The sequence below is a fragment of the Neofelis nebulosa genome, chromosome 1, assembly GCF_028018385.1.
Source record: "Neofelis nebulosa isolate mNeoNeb1 chromosome 1, mNeoNeb1.pri, whole genome shotgun sequence".
NCBI classification, from domain to species: domain Eukaryota; kingdom Metazoa; phylum Chordata; class Mammalia; order Carnivora; family Felidae; genus Neofelis; species Neofelis nebulosa.
In genome coordinates this window covers 140395416-140404115 of record NC_080782.1, presented here as the reverse complement: position 1 = coordinate 140404115, position 8700 = coordinate 140395416, and positions in this window count along the sequence as shown.

The window sequence follows — 8700 nt, the reverse complement described above, 5'->3', positions numbered from 1 at the left end:
AAGCCTCGCTAAAAAGTTTGTTATCCCTGCTAAAGGAAACAAGCAAAGACAGATCCAATAACTTAGAGAATTAGTAAGTAGAGATATTCAGATTACAATGAATGTTTGACCACAAAGCCCACCTATTTTCAACTATACTAATGGTTCTCAAATTTAAGTGTACATAAGAGTCTCATGGAAAGCTTATGAAATATAGTTGCTGGACCTGATCACCAGAGGTTCTGATTGAGCACAATGAGGTGATAGCCATGAATGTGTATTTGTAACAAGCTTATAGGTGATGCTGATGCCGCCTGGTCCAGAGACCGCATTTTGATTGAATCATACCATACAGTCTCTCCTAAAATGCAGGATAAATTGATGGTAATTGCATCCATCTTAGAGGACCCTTTTTATAAACCCATACACAGATAGGTGAAAAGGCTAGATGATGCATCTGTATTCAATCTTATCATTTAAAAATCCAGGCAACAGTTGGTTTTAGTATTGTATGTGGGCCAAAATGTACTTTCTCCTTATTAGATGGAGTTCTGAATCCCCTCCTATCAAAAAAGAAATCATTCTGAAAACAATCTTGGTTTCCTAAATTCCCTAGTAAGCCAAATAACAGAATTTTCAGAGAAATCTCCAAATCTTCCTGTTTGAACTATATATTTAAAAATAAATAATTGATAAAATATACAAATGAGCACAACATTCATGGTAGAAAGCTATTTTCTGCACTGCTATAGATATATAGCACACTCAATACCTGTAATGATTTCAAAAAGGTCTTGGTAAAGATTTGCACTAATTATTGATTCATTTCTGTGCAGGCACTTTTATATGGATGAAGGTTGCAGTTAGCCCAGTTTTTTATACTTTGAGGAAAAGATTCAACAAACCTGCTGAGTAGCAGCTACCACTGTTTTAAAAATACACATATCTAAACATATCTATGGATCAAAGAATCATAGAAAGGACCGACAAAGAGAAAGTATTCAATTAATTAATTAAACAACAATTCCTTCTGTGAAATCTGAGACAGGTAATCATGTATTCACTCCTGTCCACCTAAACTCTTTTTGTGAAGGGAAATTCATCAAGCTGTGTATTTCACTTTTCAACAGTTCTACTTAATTAAAAAGGTTTCTCTTTTATTCTGTGCATTTTTAATCTGGGGTCCATGCAAACTCCTTCCCCATTGTAGTTGATCTATGGGGCTGAAATCCTAAGCAAACATTTGCATACTGTTGGTGTATATCTTCCATCAACTCAGTGACTCAAAACATGTGCAGAACCATTGATTTACATCATGAATTCCATCCTCATGCAAAAAATCCTTCCTCCTACTTATGCCATTGGGAATTTTATAGCTTCAAAGTTTGCTACTGCTTCAATATATCAGCTTTCCCATTACTTTGAAAGAAGTAATCCTGTCCTCCCCCAATTGACTGGTCTTCTCTTTCATACATTCAATATTTCCAGTTTTCTCCACCATTCCAGTCTGATGTGCTTTCTGGATACTTGCAATTTTTCTCTCCTCCAGGATTGCTAAATATTTATTTTGAGGCATATTAGTAACCATCACATTTTTATGTGATTGAATTTGTGCAATTAATTTTTTCTCAATGTACATCATACCAAACATAAACTAAAATGCAATCTATTGTTCTGCCATCATTTATGATAAATGAATATAGCACTTTGAAGGGTAAAATTTTGTATATTTCCTAACGTTAGCACTACTTTCTTTCGTCTAATGCTTAATTTCATGATGGAAAAACAAATCTTTCAACAATTCCAAAAATATTTCACATTTTCACTTGCTCTGTGTTAACATACTTAAATGCATTTCAAAGTAATACAACCACACAAAATAGAAGAGTATACATTAATTGATACAAACAGGAATCTTCATGCTTAATCTAATGATGCATTCTATTGTTCTTGATGACAAAAAATTTAAAAAACCTTCCCTCCGAATTTGAAAGAACCTTGCAGGCAACCTTGCAGCAACAATCTTTAGACTGTCTTGTTTCTAAACTCCACATTGTGCTGTGAGGTTTAGTATAACAACACACATGAAGGAAATGAAAATATAAGAGTGCCCAGGGATGACATATATATTGTAAGAACAGATACAAATAAAGGGAAACAAAGAGACTCTAAGAACAGAGAGGAGAGCAAATAACCATGTGGACTACAAATCATACTGTTTTCAGGGATACTGATTACAGCACATTGCCCTCTGGGGAACTATGTGTAAGACATTTATTATTTTTCATATTATTTAAAGGTACTAAAAGGTTGTCTGACATGAAAAAATAATCAGAAAAACCTAAATAAAAATATGTTTAGGTTAACAGTCAATCAGAATTACCCATGAATTTCTCATCATATTCATCTATTTGCTCACTTGGCTAAGGTTGAAAGGAATTCCAAATAGAAAGGAATTCCAAATAGAAATTGCCCTGGATTTGACACCTTTATAAGATTCATGATAATATTAATCATAATTTTACTAAATACCATAACACGGTATTTAGTCCTTTACTGAGGACTCAACAATGTGACAATGAATGTGCTTAGTATATTCAGCCAATTACCTCATTTACACCTCATAACCACTGGATAAGCCAGGAGTTGCCAAACTAGAGGCTGGGGGACAAATCTGACCACCAAACTGTTTTTGTAAATTAAGTTTTATTAGAATGTAGTTACCGCTCATTCATTTACATAGTGCCTGTGGCTGCTTTCACCCCACGAAGGCAGAGTTAGGTAGTTGCAGCAGACCATACATTCTGTAAACCTAAAATATTTGCTTATATGGCCTGCTACAGGAAAAGTCTGCCAATTCCTGAAATAGATGTTATCGATTTTACTTTGATTTTCAGTTGAAAAAACTAAGATAGCCTATTTGATAGGTGATGTTCTGTAATTATCCTTGAATGACAATAAAAATCTAATGAGTTAAATTCCAAGCCTATCATGAATGACCTTCTCCATGAGAAAGATGTATATTTCTTATCCTATGGCCCGCATCCTATAGCCAACAGTGAAGTCACAATATGTGAATTTTAGAAAGCTTAAATTAATTGATGAAACTTGGACTTTGGTATGTATTATTTCAAACTGAAGAATAAGAAAAATAAAAGGGACAGAGTATATTTACCTTAAATATCTGCTCCGCAGAGAAGCCTTCCCTGTGTTCTTGGAAGAACTATTGCAATCAATTCCTAGTCCCTGTCTATTACGTCACCCTGGTTATTAAATTAATAGCATTTTCCACAAGTTTCAGCTGTCATGTTTGTTAGCTTGTTGTGTATCTTCTTCCACATAGATGTAAGTTTCACAAGGACAAGGATTCTGTCTTGTTTATCTCTGTATCTACAATTCCTAGTACTATTAGTGCTCAAGTATTTGAAGAATGACAGGCAGTGAAAGAGGGGGGTGAAGGAGACCAAATAGAATAAATTGTATTTTCAAGAGATAAAGAACTGAAGAAAAGCCTTTTGGGATAAAAAAAGGAATGCATGTAGTAAAGAAAATGCTTGCTTCGCTCTTCCATTGTTTATTGCTATAAACAGAATAAGTAGAAATAAAATGAGATATACTCAAAGAAAGAATACAGAAGGAATATTTTTTGAGGAGTTTCATTCTTCTAAATATTGATCAACTTCTTTCACTTAAATCAGTCATTTATGACTAATTGTAGCATAAAACTATTTTACAATAGAGGGGGAAAAATAAATATGGTCTTAAACCTATAATTCCTGAACATTAGGATTTCAAGGGGCTGGCAGGAATAAATTTCCACTAAGAGCAAACTAAAATTGAACTACTAAATAGGGTTTGGGTCTAAAACTGAGCAGGAGTAAAATGGTTTAATGAGTCATGAAATTTTATGAAACTGGTAAAAATACTCTATCTAAATAGCAGTCTCTGAATCCAAAATGATGCTATCTTGTTTTCAGAAATAATCCAGTTATCTTTGGACATCATCAAAAGTTGCAAGGACAACTTTTGCCTGGAAAAGTAATGAAAAGTTTTAAGTGTTTTGAGATTAGAGTCCATGTATGCTACCCCTTGATGTCCTACTACTAACACAGTGCTAACAGAGGTCACCCACTCAACAAATAAATGGATAAGTATTTCTCAGAAATACTACTCTGTATGTAGCAAATGTTGTCATACATTGTAAGGCACACCTCCTTCTAGGGTATCTCACTCTCATGGGGAAGGCAGATAAGCAAACACACTATTTCTCTAATGTAAGAACCAATACAGAAATAATCTCAGAGTGCTAAGAGAGGAAAGCCTTAATAAATACAGACAAGTTAGTTAGCTCTGTACAACCCATGACAAGCAATGTCTATTTACTCAGTGTACTGCAACCACGGAGTTAACCTTCATCACTCAGGTTTGGCAGAAACTCAAAGGCAAGAAGAAAAAAAAATAGCTTTATAGTGGAAAAAATTGAAGGCTTTAGGCCTGCCATAACCAGAGGTTATGGTTATGGGGAATTTGTAGATGGGCTAACTAGAAGTGGGCATCCTATGTGATTGGTTAGACATTACATAGTTGGCTCTTTCCAGTTGGTCCTAGGGTGGAAGCAGGGGCAAAAATAAGGAAAGCTGTCAGTTACATGAGGAACTGGTCACTTTGTGCTGGTTACTACAGGGGTCATTGCTTGTGTACTGTTTGCTGCTGGACTGACTCCATTGGGTCAAAGTGCTATTTTTATATATTGTGTGGCCATTGCTATTTGCATATTCAATCTCTCGAATGCATATTGATGGTGATGAAGAATTTAATTAAAAAGTTAGCTTCACATTCCAACCAATTTGCCCCCTATTTTTTTTCTTCTCTTATAAGCTGAATGTAACCTACATTTTTAAACATTCATAAAAAGAAGTCATTTGCTAAAGAAAGCTTGTTTGATTTCCAAAAAAGACAGAGTCATAGTGTAGAAAGATTAGTGCTACTGCAGAGAGAATTATAAAATCAACAGATCGGACAGTTCAGACGCTTATAATAAAATAACTTTTCTCAAATCTGTATTTAAATTCAAGTTAGTCAACATGCAGTGTAATATTGCTTTTAGGAGTAGAATTTAGTGATTCCTCACTTACATATAACACGCAATGCTCAACACAACAAGTGCCCTCCTTAATACCCATCACCCATTTCGTTTACCCCCTGCCTACCTCCCCTCCAGCAACCCTCAGTTTATTCTCTATAATTAAGAGTTTCTTATGGTTTGCTTCACTCTCCTTTTTGTTCTCTTCCCCTATGTTCACCTGTTTTGTTTCCTAAATTCCACATATGAATGAAATCATATGATATTTGTCTTTCTCTGACTATTTTGCTTAGCATAATACTCTCTATCTACCTTGTTGCAAATGGCAAGATTTCATTCTTTTTCATGGCTGAGTAGTATCCCATTGTATTAATATAACACACCTTCTTTATCCATTCATCAGTCAATGGACATTTGGGCTATTGTTGATAATGCTGCTATAAACGTCGGGGTGCATATGTTCCTTCAAATCAGTATTATTGTATCCTTTGGGTAATTACCTAGTAGTATAATTATTGAGTCATAGGGTAGCTCTTTAACTTTTAGGAACTCCCATACTGTTTTCCAGAGTGACTGCACCGGTTTGCATTCCCACCAACAGTGTAAGAGGGTTCCACTTTCTCCACGTCTTCACCAACATCTCTTATTTCCTGTGTTGTTAAATTTTGTCATTCTGACAGATGTGAGGTGTTATCTCATCATGGTTTTGATTTGTATTTCCCTGATGCTGAGTGATGATGAGCATCTTTTCATGTGTCTGTTGGACATCTGGGTGTCTTCTTTTGAAAAAGGCCTGTTGATGTCTTCTGCCCATTTCTTAACTGGATTATTTGTTTTTTGGATGTTGAGTTTGATAATGTCTATACTAACCAAATCAATCTACACATTTAATGTAAACCCTATCAAAATCCCACCAGCATTTTGCACAGAGCCATAACAAACAATCCTAAAATGTGTATGGAATCACAAAAGACCCTGAATAGTCTTAAATAAGAAAAACAAAGCTGGAGCAATCACAGATTAAATTATTATTTTTTTAAATTAAATAAACATGACAGTTCAATTCACAATTGAAGTAGTGGCTGTACTACTACATTAAATGATAACCTTTTAAATTAAAGAAGGTGTTTTCAATTAAGAAAGTAAGAGGTGCCACTAATGCCCAACTAGTCATATTCTTCGTATGTCCCGTTTGTTCCCATAATTTCCCCTTGTATTTTCTAGTCTGGAAAACCTGTGTTTTAGATGCATAATTCTACCATGTCTTTTTTTATCTTCAGTTGTTTATCTTAATTCTCAAAGACACGATGGTTTACAAAAAAACGAATAAGAAACAGCAGAACAAAAGCCTAGTCAACCACCTAAAAACCACTTAAGTCCAGATGGTATGACACGTAGGGTGTGGGGGAAAAACAGTTCTATGTACCACACACCCTGTTACTTGCCTCAAGAATATTTAAAATGGCAGATTTTTTGCATTCTTGGTATTGAAGATGGCGCCAAAGGCTGATTTAAAAGTGACAAAAAATAATGTCCAAATGTGTTCATAGTGTGCCTTTATGCATGTGTCTCCCTCACCACATATATTTTCTTCCCACTGCTCACGGTTTGAAAATGTAAAACACAATTTAATATAAATTTAATGGATCATGTTCAGTATAGGTGCCCGATTTTATATATGAATTGTGCCAGTTTTTGCTGTCTTGCCTCATAGAGACTCCAGGAAATGTGTGACTTGCCACAGCTCAAGAACTTAAATAAAAGTAAATGTGGTTTCTGATGCAAAGTCCTATACTTCTCAAGTGATTACAAATTCAGAAGAAAATGATTACTTCTGCTATTTAACAAGTTTTAGAGGCATGTCAACTAACAAACTCTTTTCAATGTAGGCTGATAAACAATTCTGACTCTAGATCAAAGTCTTCTTCCCTTAGACAAAATCGACCAAGTGCCACAAAATATGCCAGCTCATATTCAATGAACTGGGCTTCTCTTTGCAATAACCTTAGGATTGCTGTAGCAGTGGGTATTCGCAGTATGTGATAACTCTCATTATCTCATTTGTTCATAGCTCTCCCAAACAAGGACTATTAACTTCAAGTTCATAGATATCTTGGAAGGAATCCATTAGCTCTGAAATTTTACAGAAGGGCATATTTTTTTTCATGGAAAGAGGATGCCCATCTATAAATAGATTCCAAAAAGGTATCAGTGACACCCATTTGGTTAAGATATTGGGATATATCTAAATCATAAACAAATACCTTTGGGATTTATACTAGATAACCAACGTATAGAAAAAAATAGCTTTAGTGGTCTTTGAAGGATGTCACTAAGTAGTTTTCTCATACATCTAGGTAGTGACATTTCTTCTCTCTCTGTACATTTATTTAAGATTTAAACACATTGGTTGTTTCAAATAATATTCTATTACTATATTGAACGTTTAAAGTCACCAAAATATTTTGCTTTAATGTTAACATGATCTAACATTTATCTTATGCTTTAATTTGATGTTCCAGTTTTAAGTAAGGTCAGAGATTATTTTCAATTATTTATTCTTTCATTTACTTATTATCACTACTATATAGATAGGGTTCTTTGTTCCTAACAACAGAATCCCTGCTAAGCAGAAAAGGATGTATTAAGGGCATTAGGTAGCTTAACAAATTTCTATCTCAGCCAAAGAGCCAAACTTGGATGTTAGACAGCAGGAAAACTGCAGCCAGAACAGAACTTTGGTCCTGTTCTAGTGAAAACACCACTATGGCTTCTGCTCACCACTTACTATGCTATGAATCAAATATTTGACAACTACGATGAACCTGAACCACATATTGGCCATTTGATCTTCCATATCTACTCTCAACCCTTTTCTGCTTTGCTCCCTGCTCCAAAAGGCTGATCTACCTGATTCTACTAACAAGGTAATGACCCCTATGGATTCTCTTTGGATGGACCAGTGGGGATACTGCAAAAAAATTGGAGGGAAGAGAGTGAGTTTATGACATTTATTGATTTAGGTCCCTCCCTAAATCTGTTAGGTTCTGTTAGATTGCCTCAGGATGGCTGTGTTCCTTGAGGCAACTTGCCCTGCACAATTCTCTCTCCCTCTATACTCCAGTTGAATATCCATTTCTCACTCCTTTGGGGTAGGGTTAGAGGGCATCCCTACTGCTGCGAGACCAGGGAAATTGCTGTATTCATTAAGATGGCCTACATACCATGCAGACCTTTACCAATGGTGCCTTTATAAATAGACAGTGTGTCCTTTGTTTCCTGTTGAGACTCAAACTTAACAAAACAATATTTGCATTTTTGTTGCTGAAGACCTGTTTTATAGCTATTCCAGGAAAATCAAAATTCTCCCCTACAGGATGCTCTCTCCCTGTACTCGACTATACAAATGTAACTTAATTCCACCTTACAAATCTCAGCTGTAGATCTCGGATAGTATGAAGAACATTAGATGTGAGGATTTGGGGAAATTTAGTTTTATCTTTTAGGCCTCCACAATTCAAGAAAGTACACCAAAAGGGACAAAGTAGATGTTGCACGAGGCAGCATACCATTACCTACTTCAAACACTGATATTTACAAATAAAAATCTATAAAAAGTTGACTTGCTATGAAGTGAG